The 19,551-nt window shown below is 44.5% G+C and overlaps 1 protein-coding gene across 1 annotated transcript in view; it reads right to left on the bottom strand.

The window, feature by feature from the left end:
* Positions 1–19,551, bottom strand: part of Nmnat2 (nicotinamide nucleotide adenylyltransferase 2) — a 164,391-nt gene that overhangs the window by 35,707 nt on the left and 109,133 nt on the right. The gene's annotated exons all lie outside the window — the stretch shown is intronic.

Raw genomic sequence — 19,551 nt, 5'->3', positions numbered from 1 at the left:
CATCATTACAGTCGCTTGAGAAAAAAGCCTGGCCAAACAAAAGCCTCCAAATTGACCAGGCAAGGCCAGGTTCACTTTCATCAGAAAAACTGATGAGCTAGAGAGCTTTAGAAGTCTAGTCCTGCTTTACTTCCAAGGCAGCCCATTGGACAAACTCTGTCAGGTTGTTTAATCTTCAATTCTTTTTATTTATTTATTTTTAAAGATTTATCTATTTTTTTATTTATATGAGCACACTGCAGCTGTCTTCAGATACACACTAGAAGAGGGCATCGGATCCCATTACAGATGGTTGTGAGCCACCATGTGGTTGCTGGAAATTGAACTCAGGACCTCTGGAAGAGCAGTCAGTGCTCTTAACCGCATCTCTCCAGCCCAGTTCTTTTCTTTTTCTTTGCATGTGTGTATGTATTCGTGTGGAGGCCGAAGCTGATGTTCTCAATCGTTTTTCACCTTTACTTCTACAGCATATCTACTTTATGGTTATGTGCATGCACGTCCACACACGCATGCGCGCATACATGTCTGAGTGTGTGCACACGCACAGGTATATGCCCATGTGTGTGCAGATGTCTGAGAAAGTCCAGATGAGGGCTGGAGTGATCAGTGCTTGTGAGCTGCATGTAGGGTGGATGTTGGGAGGTGAACGCAAGCGCTAACCCCGGGAGTACACAGTGCTCATTAAATCTCTGAGCCAACTTTCCAGCCCTCTCTATTTTTGAGACAAGATCTCTCCTGAAGCTGGAGGTCATTAACTGTCCAAACTAGCTTGGCAAGCGAACCCCTACCCTCATCCTTCTGCCTCTGCTCTCCAAAGTACGGGGGTTACAGAGACTTGCCTTCATGCTTTCGTCTGTTTTGTTTTTCAAGACAGGGTTTCTTTTATACAGCCCTGCCTGTTCTGGAACATGCTTTGAAGACCAGATTGGCCTCGAACTCACAGAGATCCTCCTCTGCCTCCTAAGAGCTTAGATTAAGGTATGTGTCACCATGTGTGACTTTCTGCCTAGGTTTTTATGAGTGCTTTGCCTGTATGTATGTATGTATGTATGTATGTATGTGTGTATGTATGTATGTATTCATGCACACTGTGTACATGCTTGATGCCCTTAGGACAGAGAGGGCTTCAGACCCCCTAGAACTGGTTGTGAGCTGCCATTTGGGTGCTGGGACCTCTGTGGGAGCAGCAAGTGCTCTGGACAACGGAGCCACCTCTTCAGCCCCACGCCTGCCTTTGTGAGTCCAAAGGATCAAAGTCAGATCCTCCAGCCCGAGGCAAACAACCAACTGAGCCATCACGGGTGTCCTGAGGTGGGAACTTGGTGGTGGGAGAATCCTGGAGTGAAGGAAGAGCTGGGCAGCAAGACTGGCTGTAGATTTTACATTCAAGTTTTCACAACCTTGGTGGCTCTGGTTTCTTTTATCCCTTCAATGTAAAAGCTTTTTTTGTAAAAACTAATTCACTACTTTTAATACCATTTTAGAATTTTTTTTGGAGTAAATGGAAATATTTTGCTTATGATTCAATAAATTTAGCTCAGCTCCCTCTCCTTCTCTCCCGCACAGGTTCCCCGATGACGACCTTGCCCTTGTGCAGCGCGTTTGTTCCACGTGATTAGCTGTTGTGCTTGGTCTACATTAAGATTCATCCTGAGCTATAGAATTCTATAGACTTTGATGAGTATGGGACACATTTATCAGTAAGCAGCACACAGAGTGTTTCTCTGCCTTAAGTCTATGGTGGTCAGAACAGGGACTTGGAAATGGGAATAAAGTGGAGACAGAGACAGAGACACAGAGATACTGGAGACTCCCACAGACTCTGGAGACCAGCATCAGAGTGCAAATCTAACTTCTATTGTTTGGTACAAAAACTTGTGTACAATTTTTCAGCCAGTAAGAGTGAGGATACATAATCAAGCGGTAAGGTGTGTGTGTGTGGGGGGCTACACCCAATGTCCTGCTGGATCTAATCTGCCCTGTAAGGGGTTCTGTAGGGGAGTTTATGGATCGCCCAGGAAGAATTTCCGTGAAGACAGGAAGCGGACACAGCCCTGGGCTCTGGTCTCTTGTTCTGTCACGGGTTTATCTGTTTGCTGGGAGCCACTTTTAGATCCGGCTGTGCACAGCTGGAGTACAGCTGGACAACAGCTGGATCAGGATGCCTTACGGCAGGTACAGAAGCAGGAGCAGGAGGCATGGTGCTTAGCTCTCCATCCCACTTTTCCTTCACTAGGTCACTCCCACATCCCCCACTTATAGTGCCACACCTATTCACCCCTCCACCCCGACCTCTGCCAACCATGGGGCTTTTTCCGATTTCTTGAAGTTTGCTTCTTCGAGGTCGTCAGAGTGACACATCATCCGGTCTCTTCAGGCCCTTCCATTAAGCACTGTACATTTCAGTTCTTCATGTCTTACTGTGCTGGCTAGTTCTATGACAGCTCGACACGAGCTGAAGGCATCTGAAAGGAGGAAGCCTCTATTAAGGGGATGCTTCCATAAGATCAGGCTATAGGCAAGCCTGTAGGATGTGGGAGCCAGCCCATGGAAGGTGGTGCCATTCCTGGGCTGGTAGTCTTGGGTTCTATAAGAAAGCAAGCTGAGCGAGCCATGAGAAGCAGGCCAGGAAGTAGCACCCACCCTACCATGGCCTCTGCATCAGCTCCTGCTTTCATGTTCCTGCCTTGTTTGAGTTCCTGTCTTGACTTCCTTTGGCGATGAACAGCAATCTGGAAGTATAAGCCCAACGAACCCTTTCCTCCCAAATTGCTTTGGTCGCGGTGTTTCATCATTACAATCGCAACCCAAATGAAGATTAAAAAGTTTATTCCTCTTCATCAATGAATAATATTCCACCATCTAGCTGATTCTAGTTTGCTTCTCCATCTACCCTCTGAGATACGTTATCATTACTCCCAGCTTTTTTGGTGATTATAGACAAAGCTGATGCAGCATTCCTGTGAGTGTTTGTACAGTATGCTTTCAGCTCTTTTAGGTAAATATGTAGGAACCAGATCATATGGTGAGAATATATTTAGTGTTGAAAGCAACTCTCGTTGTCTTCCGAGCTGGCTGTACCACTTTGCATCCCCATCTCTGGCACTCAATGAGAATGACCGTTGTTCCATATTCTTGACAACTTTTGATACTATTGGGTTTGTACATTTAGTCATTCTAATGGGTACATCACTTTGGTATCTATTTACTTAAGGTTGATTTTACTTTTTAAAAAATGATTTATTTTTATTTCATGTGCATTGGTGTTTCACCTCTATGTGTATCTGTGTCTAGGTTCTGGATCCCAGGGAACTGAAGTTAAAGTTGTGAGCTGCTATGTGGGTGCTGGGAATTGAACCCGGGTACTCTGGAAGAACAGCTAGTGCTTTCCTAACTACTAAGATGAAAACTTTGCCATGTCTAAAACTAACTTATAAAAGAAATTGTTTGTTTTGGCTTATACTTTCAGAAGACCACAGTCCACAATGGCACAGCAGCGGATACACATAGTAGCAAGAACAGGAAACTTAGAGCTCACATCTCAAACCCACACAGGAATCAGAGGGTGAACCAGAAGTGGGGCAAAGCTGTAAACTCTCATCGCCATCCCCCAGTGACATGCTTTCTCCAGCAGGGCTCCATGTCCTACAGGTTCCTTAGCCTCCCCCAACAGTGCCACTGAACAGGTACCAAGTATTCAAATACCTGACCCTATTGGGAACACTTCTCATTTAAACTACTACTCTGTGTGTGTGTGTGTGTGTGTGTGTGTGTGTGTGTAGTGTACATGCTCATGTATGTCTGTGCATGTGTAGATGTGCACATGGATGCAGTTGCCCCCAAAGGAGAGCATCAGATCCCCTGAATCTGGAGTTACAGGTATTTGAGAGTGGACTGTCATGAATGCTAGGAACTGAATGAACTCGTGTCCTCAGCAAGATCAACCAGATCTTAACCACTGTGCCTACTCTCCACACCTAACTCTGCCTTCTAAAGAAACACTATTATTTCATCTGCTAAGTCTTAGTTTGATATTTGAATGAATTCAACAGCTGACCTCCAGTCTCTTGGCCCTTCACTCCTGCCTTTCTCAGAATCAGATCCATCTGGCCCTTGGCTGTCACAAACCATCGGCTGCCATGAGCCAACTCTTTCTTATTCTACCCTTTATCCAGCAAGTGCTTGTTCATTCTTTTCTTATTCATCTATCACTAGGAGCCCGGATCTTTCTGGTGTCCAACATGTCTGGTCTGTCTTCTCCCTTTGGACTCACTTCCATAACACTTCACTATGTGTCTAGTTCAAAGCTGTGAATCTTCTCAGCTCCTTTCCTGTTTTATGGAATTCTCAAAGTGCATACCCAGAGTGGGTGTGAGGTCAGTATATCACATGAGAGGCAAACTGGACCAAAGATGATTCACGCTGAACTGCATGTAGGCCAAACGATGTTGATATTGCCTTCAAATCACTGTGTGGGACCCAGTGTGCTATAATCTGACATGAATGCCAAAGACAGCCAGTGGAGTGACTTGTCTCTTGAGCAGTAAGTACTCAGTAAATGTTCTCACACAGAAAGCTCACTAAGCTTCCAGTGCCCACTCTTGCTCCTGTAGAGTGCCCTCTTAAAAAGACCTTGAGCTGCCCACACCGATCACTAAACCACATTCATAGTCACCAGGGAGCACCTACTACAGCCATGAGTTGGTTTTCACTCTTCTCTCAGCCAAGACCAATGACTCCTTTCCCGTCACAATGCTTTAGAGACCACTACCTTGAAGAGAGGCGGTTTCGGAAAGGAACATCCCAACATTAACTGAGTCAAAACAGCTCAACTGGAAGAGGTACTGTGTGATCTCGCAGCTTGGCCCATTTTGGGAAACGCTTATGGAATATAAAACCCACAATGGGTGCTAGAGGGATGTGAGAATGGAGACAACTCTAACCATTCTCTTTATTGGTCATGTGTGCATGGGACATGAGTGCATGGGACAGTTTCACAGCAGTTTTTCCCAACCTGTGGGGTCTTACAATCGTTTTAATCCCTCTTCTGAAATGATCCCAGAGGCTTTCTGGGAAGGAGGTGTGACGCAGATATCTCATTAAGGGCCGTGGTATCACAGTTCCTTATTCTCTGTGGTTTGACTAGTTGTGGGGCTCTGTATTCTCATCTACTGCCAAAAGAGCATTGGATTTGACACTCAGTCATTTCTCTATGTGCCTTGCTTTTTTCTAACTTGAATGGGATGCTGGGCAAGGAAGAGTTTGGCAGCCTCCTAGACAGGTGGATTCATTCTCTTCTCTGTTTCCAAGGAGATTCCAAATGTCAAGAGCAGTCTGCCTAGGATGACACAGGAGCTACGGGATATAGGGACCATACCAAACCTGGGACGGGAAGATGTATACATCACAATTTCTCTGTGAATTTCAAGTCAATTTCTCAGAGCCTTACCTTGTCTATTTGTAAAATGCCTTCTGTATATGAGTCATACAAGGATCAATTCAAATTGCAATTATTAACACTCAGCCCTAGGTACCAGGCATGGTGGTGCATGCCTTTAACCCTAGCACTTGGGAGGCAGAGTCAGGCAGATCCCAAGGCCAGCCTGGTCTACAGATTGAGTGCCAGGACAGCAAAGGCTACAGAGAAACTCTGTCTCAAAAAACAAAAAAAATATAAAAAATAGAATAATTTAAAATGTAAAAAGATATTAAAATGCACAGAGATATCTATAATAAGTCATGCCTGTAATCCCAGCACTTGGTAGGTACAGACAGGAGGATCAGGTGATCAAGACTAGCCTCTCCTATAGAAGCTTGTCTAGAAAATGAAAAATTTCCAATTAACCCTAGTATTATCCTGATACCCAAGTTAGAAAAAAAAATAGTATAGAAAAGCAACTGCAGACCCTTATAGTTAGTAATAGATGTGCAAAAATCATTAACAAGATATTAGTAAACAGGACCCAGGTATGTATACCTAGAAAGAGTTGTATACAATGACCAAGTGGCAAGTACCCCCGGGAAGCCACCATATTTGAAAGATCATTCAGTGTAATTCACCATTGTCCTAGTTTACTCTCTGTTGCTGTGATAAACTAAAGCAACCTGGGGAAGAAGGGGTTTATTTGGCTTACATGTCCTGGTCATAGGCCATCACTGAGGGAACCCAAGGCAGGAACCTAGAGGCAGGAACTGAAGCACAGACCATAGAGGAATACAGCTTTGTAGAGGAATTTTAATCCAGCAACATGACTACTCTAGCAAGGGATCACATCCAAAGACTTTGAAGGGATCACATCCAAAGACTTTGAAGGTCTATATGATCTGGTCAGAAGACAGACATACCCTGGATTACAGTATGATCTGTCTGGAATACAGACATGCCCTTAGTATACAGCTTTAATCCCAAAAAATGAAGGTGTAGTTTGTAGTAGGAAACAGCCGTGTTTGAAAGAGCTGTCTAATTGAGGGGCAGACAAAGCAACAAATCAGAGAAAGATTTGACAGAATGAGTCAGAGACAGGATATGCCTGACTCACTGGAGAACAGCACAGAGAGAGAAGTGTGTGTGTGTGTGTGTGTGTGTGTGTGTGTGTGTGTGTGTTCGTGTAGCAGTTTTACTGAAACAATTATATGGAGACAGGTAGCAGAGAGAAAAAGCTAGACAAAGGTTAAGACAGAATGAGAGAATACAAAGGAGCCAGAAGATCAGAACATGTTGCCAACGTTAGTATGAGGCCAAGCAGAGCAATTCAGTGAGAAGCTGAGGGAAGCCATATTGAATCAGTCGGCTTGGAAGATTAGATTTGACCCTCCATAGAGGACCAACACTTCCAGGCCTAGGCCTAGGAAAATCTAAAACAAAGAAATGTTCTGGGCTCAGCCCAAGCCACATATTCACACTGCTTGGAATGGCTCTCATCTCATCCCATCATCAGAGGAAATAAAAGGGTCATGTACATTCCTTACTGGCTTGCTCGGCATGTCTTACTCAGTCTGCTTTCTTGTACAACCCAGAACCGCCCACAGGTGGCACCACCCAGTGAGCTGAGCCCTCCCACATTAATCAGTAATGAAGAAAATGCCCCACAGACATACCCACAAGCCAGTTTAAGGGAGGCACTTCCTCAGTTGAGGTTCCCTCTTCCCAAGTGACTCTAGCTTGATAAAGTACAACCATACTAGCAGGCTAAAGAAGAAAATCCATCTCATTCCACCCATGTGCAAAAAGTAGTTGACAAATTCACCCTGGACTTGTGATAAAAAATTTTAGTACAGTAAGAACAGAGAGACACGCTCTTAACTGGATACGGAATGTCTACAGACGACTACGGCTAACACATGAAAGGGTGAGAGACGCTTTTTCCCTAAGCTCAGAAGCAAGGCAAGGATGTCTACACCCATCACTGTCACCTGACAGGGTACCATCATTGTGGTGAGTGCCTGAGGCAAGGCGTTGAAATAAAGCACATATGAATCCAAAAAGAAAAATTAAAAACTATAGGTGACACAGCAGTCTTCCTTGAAATCTCAAGAAATCCATAAAGCAGCCCTTAGAGCTAATGAATGACCTGAGCTCAGCAAAATAATGGGACAAGATCCATAGAAGAAACTAAGTTTTTTCATCTCTTTCTTTCTTTCCTTCTTCCTTTCTTCCTTTCTTCCTTTCTTCCTTTCTTCCTTCCTTCCTTCCTTTCTTTCTTTCTCTCTTTCTTTCCTTTTTAAATTTTTTTTATTTTGTGTTTGTTGTGTTTGTTTGCTTGTTTTTGGTGTTTTGAAACAGGGTTTCTCTGTGTAGTCCTGGCTGTCCTGGAACTCTCTGTAGACCAGGCTGGCCTCCAACCTCCAGAGATCTGCCTGCCTCTGCCTCCTGGGTGCCGAGATTAAATGTATGTGCCACCACTGTCTGCAGAAAACTAAGTTATTTTTATACGATAGCAGCCAAAAATAAAAATACAAGGAAATTTGCATAAGAATCAACACAATAAAGGTTTTTCCCTAAAGCGATATGTAAATTTAATGCAATTCATATCAGAATCCCAGCAAGACTTTTAAAAGTGAAAAATCTAAAATTTATTTGGAAAGGCAAAGAACTAGAATAATTCACAGAACTTTTATTTGTAAGAACCAAGTAGAGGAAACAGTCAAATGTTCTACAATCTGAAGACCAACCGCTTCCAACTGTGATATATCTACACTGCTGAGTACTTGTAATCATGGGAAGAGATGGTAACAATACACTCAACAATTTGTGTATGTAGTCAGACTTCTCAGCACTGTGGCAGGTACCCAAGAGGACAACTGAAGGAGGAGGGTTTATTTTGTCACTCGGTTTCAGAGTTTTGGTGCATGGTTGACTGGTTCTATTGTGCATGGTCTGTGGTGAAGCATCATGACAGCATATGAAGGGTCAAAGCCGCTCACCTCATGGAGATCAGGAATCGGAGAGCAGAGGAGATGGTGGGGGCAGGTTCTGGGCAAAGATACTACTCTTAAAGACACATCCCGTGGTCTAAAAGACCACGGAGTACTGATATATCTATCATATCAATGGTTTATTTAACCATTTCCCTATTGTAGGACATTTGTTGTTTTGTATTTAGCCCTCCCTTTGGAAGTCCCCATCACCTATCAATAATGTCTTTAAATTATAAACCATCTGTGGATTAATCCATTGATGAATCAGGTCCCTCATGATCCAACCACTTTCCAAAGCCCCACTGCTGAACTCTGCTTGCACTGGGGACCAAGGCTTCAATATGTATCTAAACCACAAGAGGTGCCTAGAGGAACAATTTTAAGCGTACTGAAGAAAAGGCAGCCTCTAATGGCTGTAGATGCAGATACAGGATTCAGTGTCCACTACATTGTTGAAATGATTAGTAATTGCAAGAGTGTAGGACTGGGGAGGAGGAAGATAGATGTGATTTACAGCTCCAGGGAGTCCTTTGTATAATGGACCCGGCTTTCTGTGTTTTGTTTCATTTTAAAGACTATTTTATTTTAAATTATGCATATGTATGTGTGGGTTGTGTGCATGTGAGTATAGGTGTTCACAGAGGGCAGAGACATCTGATCCCCTGGGGCTGGAGATACAAGTGTCTGTGAGCCTGTTAAGGCCTGCTCCCCTAACATAGCTGTAGCCATTTTGGTCCATGCCTGTCAGCTCTTTCATATTGTTGCTGTATCATGCCTACCAGTCATTGACTCAGAAAAAATATCTTGACTCAGACAAAGCAGGGCCATGCTGACCCCATACTCTGTTACATTCTGTATGCTATGAGGTTTGTTAATCTTAAGAAATTCCACAACTATCAGCTTCACGTAGGACTCATCAAAATAAAGGTCAATATAAACAGTTATGTCTAAAATGGCTTGAGTCAGGCCTGACCACCGGGCAGGCAGCACTTCCAGCACCTGCATATGAGCTCATTGTGATTTTGGTTTGTTTGTTTGTTTGTTTGTTTGTGATTTTAGCCTTTAGAAGCTGGCCCCAAGAAATGTCCAGCACACATCTTTGAACTGTTGCCCTGGTCTATCAATCTTGGGGTACACATTCAACAAACCATCCCTGTTTATTCCTGTGGTTTATGGGGCAACTCCTGGACCTCAATATGAGCTACTTGCCTTGGGTGCTAAAACTCAAACTTGGGTCAGACCCTGCTCTGAGTCAAGTGTGGTATAAGAACAGTATACTCTTTTGTTTTTAAAGCTTTATTTATTTATTTATTTATTTATTTATTTATTTTATGTGTATTGAGTATACTGTAGCTGTCTTCAGACACACCAGAAGTGAGCATTGGATCTCATTACATATGATTGTGAGTCACCATGTGGTTGCTGGGAATTGAACTTGGGACCTCTGGAAGAGCAGTCAGTGCTCTTAACCACTGAACCATCTCTCCAGACCCAAGAGTGCATTTTTAACCACTGAGCCCTCTCCTCAACATCATGAACCACTTCTTGTTCTTAATTGTGGTGGTTATCTAAATACATACACGTGGTAAAGTGGCATGTACTTGAAGGCCACAGGAATGGGATGTCTCTGTCTTATCCTTGCAACTTCCTGTGGATTAGGGATTATTTGTTTCAAAACAAACTATAATTTTTTTTTTCGAGACGGTTTCTCTGTGTAGTCCTGGCTGTCCTGGAACTCACTCTGTAGACTAGGCTAGCCTCAAACTCAGAAATTCGCCTGCCTCTGCCTCCCGAGTGCTGGGATTAAAGGTGTGTGCCACCACCGCCCGGCCCAAACTATAAAGTTGATAGTAAACCACCAGATGTTACACTTGTAGGAGAGCATTGGACAAATCCAGGCAAATGGCCAGCAAGCTGGCTCCATTTGGTTACTTCTGGAATTTTCAATTATTTTTTTTTTAATTTTAATTTTTTTTAGTCCTGTTTTGGATTCCAACATTTAGAGGTATGATATGGCGACACTGTGCTTCTCAAATTTCCATGTGCGCATCTTGAATCAGGGGACCAGTGGAGCAGACACTGGGTGAATTGGCTCCTCCTACGTAGCACCTTCTGGAGATGCTCATACAGTGGGGAGAACAGCAGAGGAGCAAACAGCTCTCTTGAGCACAGCCCTCCTGGGGGTCCCCACTTTCACAACTGGTTAGTTCTCTAAGTCTCACCTCCCAACCCCAAGACAGTGGAGAATAGGAGTCAATGTGAGAATTTTGGAAAGACTCACACTCAGCTGAGAGCAGTCATATTCTGTAGACCTAGAGTCCAGTAACCCTTGGTGGGGTTCATTAGAATTGAGAATCTGACTGTAGGTCAGGTGGAGCTGGGTTCACAGTGGAGGTGACTATGAGGTGCTGGGGACAGGCTTGTCCAGGTCCAGGGTCAGCTCCTGCCTTTATGTGAAACATTTTTCTTTTGTTCCTCTAAATGCGAATGCTTTGTTAGTTACTTTTGATGTTTGAAAATAGTGTTTATCTGCTGAGGAGATGGCTCAGCAGGTGAAGGTCCTTGCTGCCAAGCCTGATGACCTGAATTTGTTCCCAGGACCCACATGGTGGAAGAAGAGAACCAGTCCTCAAAACTTATCCTCTGAGCTGGGCACACCTTTTATTCCTGGCACTTAGGAAGCAGAGGCAGGTGGATCTCTGTTGTTCGAGGTCATCCTGGTCTATATAGTGAGTTCCAGGACAGCCAACACATAGCAAGATGCTGTCTTGATTAAAAATAAAAATAAAGTTGTTCTCTAATCTGTATACATACACACAGATATAGTCATATACACACACATAATAAATAAATGCAAAAATATTGTTTAAGTTAATAGTTGAGTATGAGTGACCCTCAGTCTTCAACTAGTTTAGTATGTATAACAAGCTCCCAGAGACCAACACCACTGGCCTATAGCTACAAACTTGTGGTGTGTGTGTGAGTGTGTGTGTGTGTGTGTGTGTGTGTGTTTGAGGGGACTAGCCTCTGTAAGGTTCAGATACTCCAACACACACAGAACTGTCCACTTTCTTCCACTCTCTCAGTGTATTGCATAACAAGGGCCTTTCTGGGCCTTGGTAGGAAGCCAGCCCATTGGCAAAGATGTAGCTAGGGCCCTGGAATTTAATTTCATGCCAGGCCTCCCAAAATGCATTCTATTTTCATCCATATACCCCAGGGAAGCAGCCAAATTGCTCTAAAGTTTACACTCTGATCTGATGGCTCTCCTGCTTTTACGGAGGAAGAGACAAAACTCAACATTCATCGACCTTCCTGTCCTCAGGACTCCGAAGACTCATCAGGCTCCTGGCTTACTCCAGGCTCCTGGCTTACTCCAGGCCCCTGAGACCCAGCTAAATCTCTGTCATGACAGCTGCTGCTAGACTGACCAGAGGACAAACAGCACAGGTGATCTGCCTAGTATTAAAACCTCAAAAGACAGATGTGCCTGCTGGCTTCTCAGTGGACCTGGCTAACTTTAGTAATCTGCTTTCCCCTTCTAGGCAAGGGTCATGGAGGAGAACACTGCATTCAGGGCATCCATACTAACTCGGTTTTCCTATTTGGGTTCCAATTAGAAATGACCCCAGCTGGCGTTCACGGCTGGAGCTGCCTGGGCTTTCCTTGTTTGTGAATTGCACAGAGGCTGTCTGGACTCATAAACATTCTAAATTGCAGACAGATCAAAAATTGGGTAATAAAGGAAGGACTGGAGCTATGAGTCCCTCTAGGCAAGGTTATTTCTGCTTAGGGATTATGAAGGAATAACTCTTAAAGGAGTCACTCCTGTGGTCTTCCAAACTGAACCTTGAGTATTCTCCAGCAAAATGTGAGATCTTACTCTGCCTGAGGCTCTATGCCAGCTGCTGCATAGAAGGTGGAGAATTGCCATGTGATCGCCACCTCTGAGGAGTTTGAAGGTTTGGATGAATAATCCGCATTGATAATTGCAGAAGACACAGGTTACTGAAGTGACCGAGGCCTTCGTGGGGAGTCATCCCCGTGGATGGGGTACAGAGCCAGTGAAACCTCCTGAGAACACATGACCTCGGCAGGGACCTGACAGCAGGAAGGAGCATGGTAACTCATCCCGTATCATCAGAGCCTCTGGAAGGCGAGGAAGGAGAAGTGCCCTGGATTCTAGAGGAGTAAAATCTGGCCAGTCTGGGCTAGGGAATGAGACTCTGTCTGAAGTAGTGGTTCTCAACCTTCCTAAAGCTATGACCCTTTAATCCAGTTCCTCACGCTGTGGTGAGCCTCAACTATAAAATTATTTTCATTACTACTTCATAAATGTAATTTTGCCACTGTTATGAATCGTAATATAAATATCTGATATACGACCCTGTGAAAAGTTAAGACCTTTTCATGGGTTAAGGACACAGGTTAAGAGTTATTGATTTAAAACAAACAAACAAACAAACAAACACATTTCTTTCCTGTGTTCCTGTTGCTCTGACAGGGAAACCTTTTTGGATCCTGAACAGACAATTGTCTCTGAGTTGGCCAGTCCCTAAAGGCCTTTTTAAATGCAGTCACCAGTCTCCAAACATACCTCCCCAGCATGGTGGTATACACGTGCAATCCTAGCGTTCTGGAGGCTGAGGCAGGAAGATCCCAAATTCATGAGTTAGAAACGAATCTAAACTACAGAGTAAGATCCTGTCTCCAAGCAAGCAGGCCAAAGAGCAGAGGAAGGACAGACAGACATTTCAGGGATGAGGAAATACGCTGATGCACTGACTGAAGGGGGGAAGGCTCCATATCTCCACTGGCTTTCTTTGTAAATCAGCAATCCATAAAAAGACAGACATGCTAGCTCCTCTGATCTGAACACTGTACATTGTGTATGTGAAACAGGTCACCACACTGTACTCTGTAAATACACACAGCTATGTCTCAGTTAAAAATGTTTGAGGCACTGGAGATGTGGCTCAGTGGTTCAGTATACTTGCTGCTCTTCCAGAGGACCTGAGTTCTAGTCCCAGCATCCATATCAGATACCTGTCAACTGCCTGTAAGTCCAGCTCAGGCAGTTGATCTCATCAGTAGATCTGATCAGTAGCTCTTCTGGCCTCTGAGGGGACTCACTCACACACAAGTGCATACACACACACACACACACACACACACACAAATACACATAAATAAAAATAAGTCTTTTTAAAAAGAAAAAAGAAAAAAAAGAAACTTGAAAATAATGATCAGAAAAGAAAAAAAGAGAGAATGATGTCACTGTAGGTCATTGTCACTTGGGGTGCCTCTCCCTCACTCATATCACTTGGAGTGTTGTGACAGTTGTTTACCATTCGGACAGCCTGGAGAAGCAGAGGCTGTCAGGTCCCGTTCTCTTGGTAGATGAACTAGACGACAATGTAATGGAATATTGAGCCCTTGAAGTAAAAGGCTTTCGTTGTTGTTTTATTTTGCTTTGGACCCAGGCCCTTGAGCATGCTAGACAAAATCTCTGTGATGAACTATATACCGAGTCCTCTTTTTACTTTTTATTTGAGGTAGGACCTCTCTAAGTGGCCCCGGTCTGATCATGATGTAACTCTGTAGTTCAGGTAGGGCTTGTGCTTGCAATTCTCCTGCCTTGGCCTCTTGAGTGCTGGGATTACAGGCACAGCTGAAAGGGTTCTTGATCTTATTTCTCTGCCTCAGGAAGGCAGAGGATTTTGGAAGCTAGTTTTCTGAGGGCACAGTGGGGTATTCAGATCTCATATGTTTTCTCCTGCTAGTCTCTGCAGCCCGTGGTGGAGTAAAGGGGGTGGCGCAGATCTGGATGGAGATGAATACCCAGCTTAGGTGCCTGGTTAGTAGGCAGCCTGCAAGGAAGTACCTCTGGGATCTGAAGACAGAACCTTTCCCTAGTCGTCTCTGTCTGTCTCCCTCCGACTCCCCCACCCAACACAACTCGGGCTGTCTAAACTCATGAGAGAGAATAAGAAATGCTTTCCAGAAGCCTCCACTGCTTAGATGTGGCCCACTTCCCTCTTTCTGTTTGTTAGCGTAGGCAGCTGTTCTCCAGAGCCTTGAGCTGACTTTGGGGTAACACAGATGGCACTGCGGCTCTCCACAGCCTTGAGCTGACTTTGGGGTAACACAGATGGCTCTGCAGTCCCCTGGCTGCTGCTGACCTTGGTTTGCTTCACTGACTCTGAGGAGCTGAACCCCTTTGTCTTCACCGCTGGGAAATGATTTATGACTCTCACTTCCAGAGTTGTCATTTTCCATAAACGGCAAGGAGTGAACTCCTCACAGGTCCCCAGCCAGCAGGAGACATCCTAGAAGTCTGGCTCCATTTAAGGCGTTTCCCACAGGCCACTCCCCTGAAACCCTTTGAGGCCAGCCAGGCCATAGTGTGAGGCCCTATAGCAAAAACACAAACAAAAATATCAAAATAGTAGAAATGAATAAATAAACTCATAAAAAAAATAAATAGACAAATCAGGCACTTAGCTGGAATTCAGCTATTTGCTGAATGAATTTGGAGGTAGGGTCTCTGTAGGTCTGGCTGGCCTCAAACTCATAACTATCCTGCCTTAGCTTCCTGAGTGTTGGGGTTACAGGCGGGTATCACCCTACCCAGCCTTAAAATTTATCATTTCAAAAAAGACTTAAAAATATTTTTTTCTTCAGAGGTAGAAAGCTAAATGTGTACATGTGTGTGTATGTGTGTACCCTTACATAAATATAAAGCTAACTACATATGTGTATATGTGTGTCATATATGGCACAAACTAAATATGATCATAAAATATGGCAAAAATTTAAAAGGTTATCTCTTCAGTGAAACCCCAAAACACATGAGAGAATTATTTTAGAATCCCACAGACTTATAATAAACATAGTTGAGTGAGTGGCCTGGTGCAGGACACAGAATACGAGGTGAGGTGACAGACTGAAGACAGGAGGGCACTTGATACAGAAAAGCCACCAGGGTCCACATTAGGGGTCAAGGCCATGTCCTTTTGCATGGAATCAGTTACTACTTTAAACTACCAGGTGGCCACCCACACTTACTGACCTTTGAGTATAGCTCACTGTGTGAGCTTCTTACACAGGGCAACGTAGGCTCTGATTGGGTTTATCCAGGAAATAGCTTTGTTTTTGCCAGGTGAGGCAGGCAGATGGTATTGACTAGTTCCTTTTAGTGAGGGTGTGGTCATGCTGAGGGGGTGATGGAGATTAAAGGTTCTTTTTGCCATAAAGAATATTGTAGGAGGGTCAGGGAGATGGCTCAGCTATTAAAGGAGCTTGTTACACCAGCCTGGCAACCCACACGCAGTCCCTGGAAGCTGCATAGACGTGGGAGGAGGGAATGGACAACAACAAGGTCATCTTCTGACCTCTACACAAGTGCTGTAGCACTGACACGTGCACACACACGCATATGCACGCACATATCACACACATATACATACCACACACACATCATACACCCACACATACGTCCCACATACACATATCACACACATACACACACACACAAATAACGAACAAAAACATTTTTTAAAGAATGTTACTGGGAAAGCAACATTCCCTTCATCGATTTATTACTGGCATGAATCTTTCGTTTACTTCCCAAGGTAGAACTGTCTTTCCTCTCAGGAACTCCTTTTAGAGTGACCAACAAGAAACTGGCCAGGCCAGCTGAGCAGTTTCTTGATTTTCACACTAAAACCCCCATGTTCCAGGAGAGTTTTGTTTCCATCAAATGGGATGGTCACATGGTAGGTGGAACAACGGCCCTCTGAGAACACCCACAAGGAATCTACGACATGGGAAAAAAGACTTTGCTGACGTCATCTAAAGATCTTGAGATGAGGAAAGATCCTGTCTTTAAATCTGGGTCACCCCATGTAATTCTCAAGGGCTGAGGGCAGGGCAGGATCTGAGGAAAGCAACCGCTGAGCTGCCGCAGAGGGAAGAGGAGGTCTGAGGAGCCACAAGGCTAAAGGCATACACTAAGGGGCGGGAGCTGAGGAATGCAGACAGGCCCTGGAGTCTAGAAAGAACAGACTCTGCCCCAGGGCTGCCCAGAAAGAACACACCTTGATTTTAAGACTTTGTACAGTGCAAGACCCAGAAATGCCAGGCCTCTGACACAGAACAGCTAAAAAATTTTCCAAGAGCTACAAGACAAGAAATGTGTGCTGTAAGCAAGCACATTTCTAATTATTTATTTATTTATTATTTATTTATTTATTTATTTATTCATTTACTGAGACCGGTTTCACTAGCAGTCCTGGAACTTGCTCTGTAGATCAGGCTGGCCGCAAACTCACAGAGATCCACCTACCTCTGTTTGTCTAGTGCTGGGACTAAAAGTGTGCGCCGCCACCACCTGGCATTAGTTTTAGCAACTTACAATAGCAACAATAGGACATGAACACATTCAGTTGGTCACTCCCTCTCTCCCCAGGTCAGAGTGGCCCTTGATCAAAGAACCAGGGATCACTGTGCTCTGCATAGAACAAATATTAACCAGAGCAGAGAAAGAAGTCAGCTCACAGGAAGTGTACCATGTGTGGGATATTTCAAGGACACAAAGAACACAATTTTAGGATCACGCCACTGTTATTTTTATGTTCCTCCTGGGGATGGGGAAGAAAATAAAAACAACCGAAACTAAAACTTCAAGGTAACTGAGCAAAACAAAACAAAACAAACCTTTGCAATTCTTTCAGAGTAACTCCCTCCTTGTGCAGGTGAGCATAATCTAATAGAACTGGGTTCAAATCCTGCCTTTGGCATTACTTTCCAGGTAACCATGGGTAACCCTCCAGTTAGACAGCTACTCTGACTAGCACACATCTTTAAGCTGGAAATCACATATTGGACTTGGAGGGGTTGTGATTATTTATTTTCTTCTTGTTTTCTGGGGCAGGGTTTTTCTGTGCAGCCCTGGCTGTTCTGGAATTCACTCTGAAGACCAGGTTGGCCTCAAACTTACAGAGATCCACCTGCTTCTGCCTCCCCAGTGGTGGGATTAAAGGTGCGTGCCACCACGGGCACTGTAGCTCAGTTGTGTAGGGCTTACCTGGCATTGGTGGGCTCTGCCTGAGGGTGGTCCCCAGCACTACCTGCCGAACCAACCCAAACCCTTTAACAGTATGTCAGCCCTGTCTTTAGTTTCTGGAGCAGTCCAGTGACAACTCAGGGGAGGAAGGCAGAGTGGGACAAGGAAAACCCAAAACAAACAAACAACATAAAAAATGCCCAACAATTTCCTTTAAAACATATAACAGGGCATGGTGGTTTAACCCAAGAGGCAGAACAGACAGAGCTCTGAGAGTTTGAGGCCAGCCTGAACTACTTAGTGAGACTCTGTCTCTCAATAAATAAACAAACAAGCCAACAATATCAACCAATACATTCTATGTAGCCTGTAAATGGAAAAGGATCACATCCTGGAAGCCCCCCTTTGGGCCAGCAAAGCTTATTGGTGGCCCCAAAGAGATGCTTGTCCCAGTGTTCACTATCTCCATTGTCAGCCTGTCCACCACACCCCAGAATGAGTTGTTCTCAGGTGGAACTGGGAAGCCACCTTCAGTGCAGAGAGACCAGAGTCTTTACCAGACCTGCTCTTGGCTGCTCTTTAATTGAAATGAAACACAGAGTTCTGAGTAATGGCAGAGCAGACACCCTTGGGGATGGTAGCAGGTTGGACATGAGTAGACAGATGGGCCCGAGAGCCTCAGCTTGCAGCTGAGCTACCAAGTGTGTTTGGATGATGAATGGGAGAGGGAGCGGCGTGCAGGACACGTCAAGCTGGACCACGCTGGCCAGGTTATTGATTGAGTTCTGTTGATGCGGGACAGAAGAGGTTTCTGCTTCAGTGGGTGAGGTGACTTTGTCTTCTGAAGGCATCACTTCTTACTAGAAGCCGACCTGAGGCAGACCCAGGAGATATCATCTAGAAGCAGCACTGTGGTGTGGATTATGTGTGTGGAGCTTGCTGCTGTTCTGCAGTGTCACTTAAGGCAAATCTTTAAAATGATGCTAATGAGTGTCAGTGTGGATAGGGGGGGGGCACGCATGCTACCCCAGAGCTGGCGGAGGCTACATGGATGAAGCCTTTTAGGAAAGTAATAGGGCACTCAGCGTCTATCAAAATGAGAAAACCTTTGACCTGGCCATTCCATTTCCAGGAATTTACACTACGGGGGAAAACTGGTGCATGTGCAGAGATGTGCTCAAGAGGGTATTTTATTTCAAGTATGATCTGTGTTACTTAAAAGTCAAAACAACAACAGCAAACCAAAACCAAAACTCAAAACCCAAAACAAAACTCAAGAGCAAATAAGAAAGCAGTTAGAAAATCATGTTATGTACAGTCAAAGGAATATTATGTTTCCGTTAAAAAGAATGAGGTAGAGCTATCTGATCTGACACGGGAAGTCTCCAAATCTCATTGTTAGGTGGGGGAACAAAAACTAAGTCACGAAATAATGCCACTAGAGCAGGACATGACTGTGAAGTAGCTTCAGATGGTAATAATGTGGCCAGAGAAGAAAATCAAAGCTAGGAGAAGGACTGGGGGTGGGGGTCAATTTCTCTGACTCAGACCTTGAACAGATAGGAGACCATGCGGAGCCTAGGGGTATCCGACACAGAGTTCCCTGGAACAGAGCCAGGCCAGGTGGCTGCAGCCTTGTGAGAACAGCCCATGTTGACGTCAGGAGGACATAAGGAACAAACAGACAGGAAGGAAGAAGCGTGGGATTGTGGGTGAAGCCTCTAGAGCATTTGGAGCAAGGGTTTTAAGGAGAGTGCTCTGAGTGACGCTGCTGAAAACCAATTATTGGAAATAAGGGCAGAGGCATTGAGAGGGGAATTAATTAAGAGGAGAGTCCAGGAAATAGCAGAGAAGTAGCAGAGGCAAGCCCCACTAATCTCCAGGCCTCCCGCCACTCACTCCTAAATTAGAGATCCTAATATGTAAAGTAGTGAGAAGTAAGGTATTTTTTTTCATAAAGTAAAAAAGCCTACAGCCCTGCATTAAGTAGTAAGGTTGAGTGGTGCAGAGCCTCTACACAACTATAGTGTCTATATACTGTATCCCAACACTCAGGAACTATAGTG

This window comes from Grammomys surdaster, unplaced genomic scaffold (genome assembly GCF_004785775.1).
Source record: "Grammomys surdaster isolate TR1022 unplaced genomic scaffold, NIH_TR_1.0 259, whole genome shotgun sequence".
Taxonomy (NCBI): domain Eukaryota; kingdom Metazoa; phylum Chordata; class Mammalia; order Rodentia; family Muridae; genus Grammomys; species Grammomys surdaster.
This window is presented reverse-complemented; position numbering and strand designations above follow the sequence as displayed.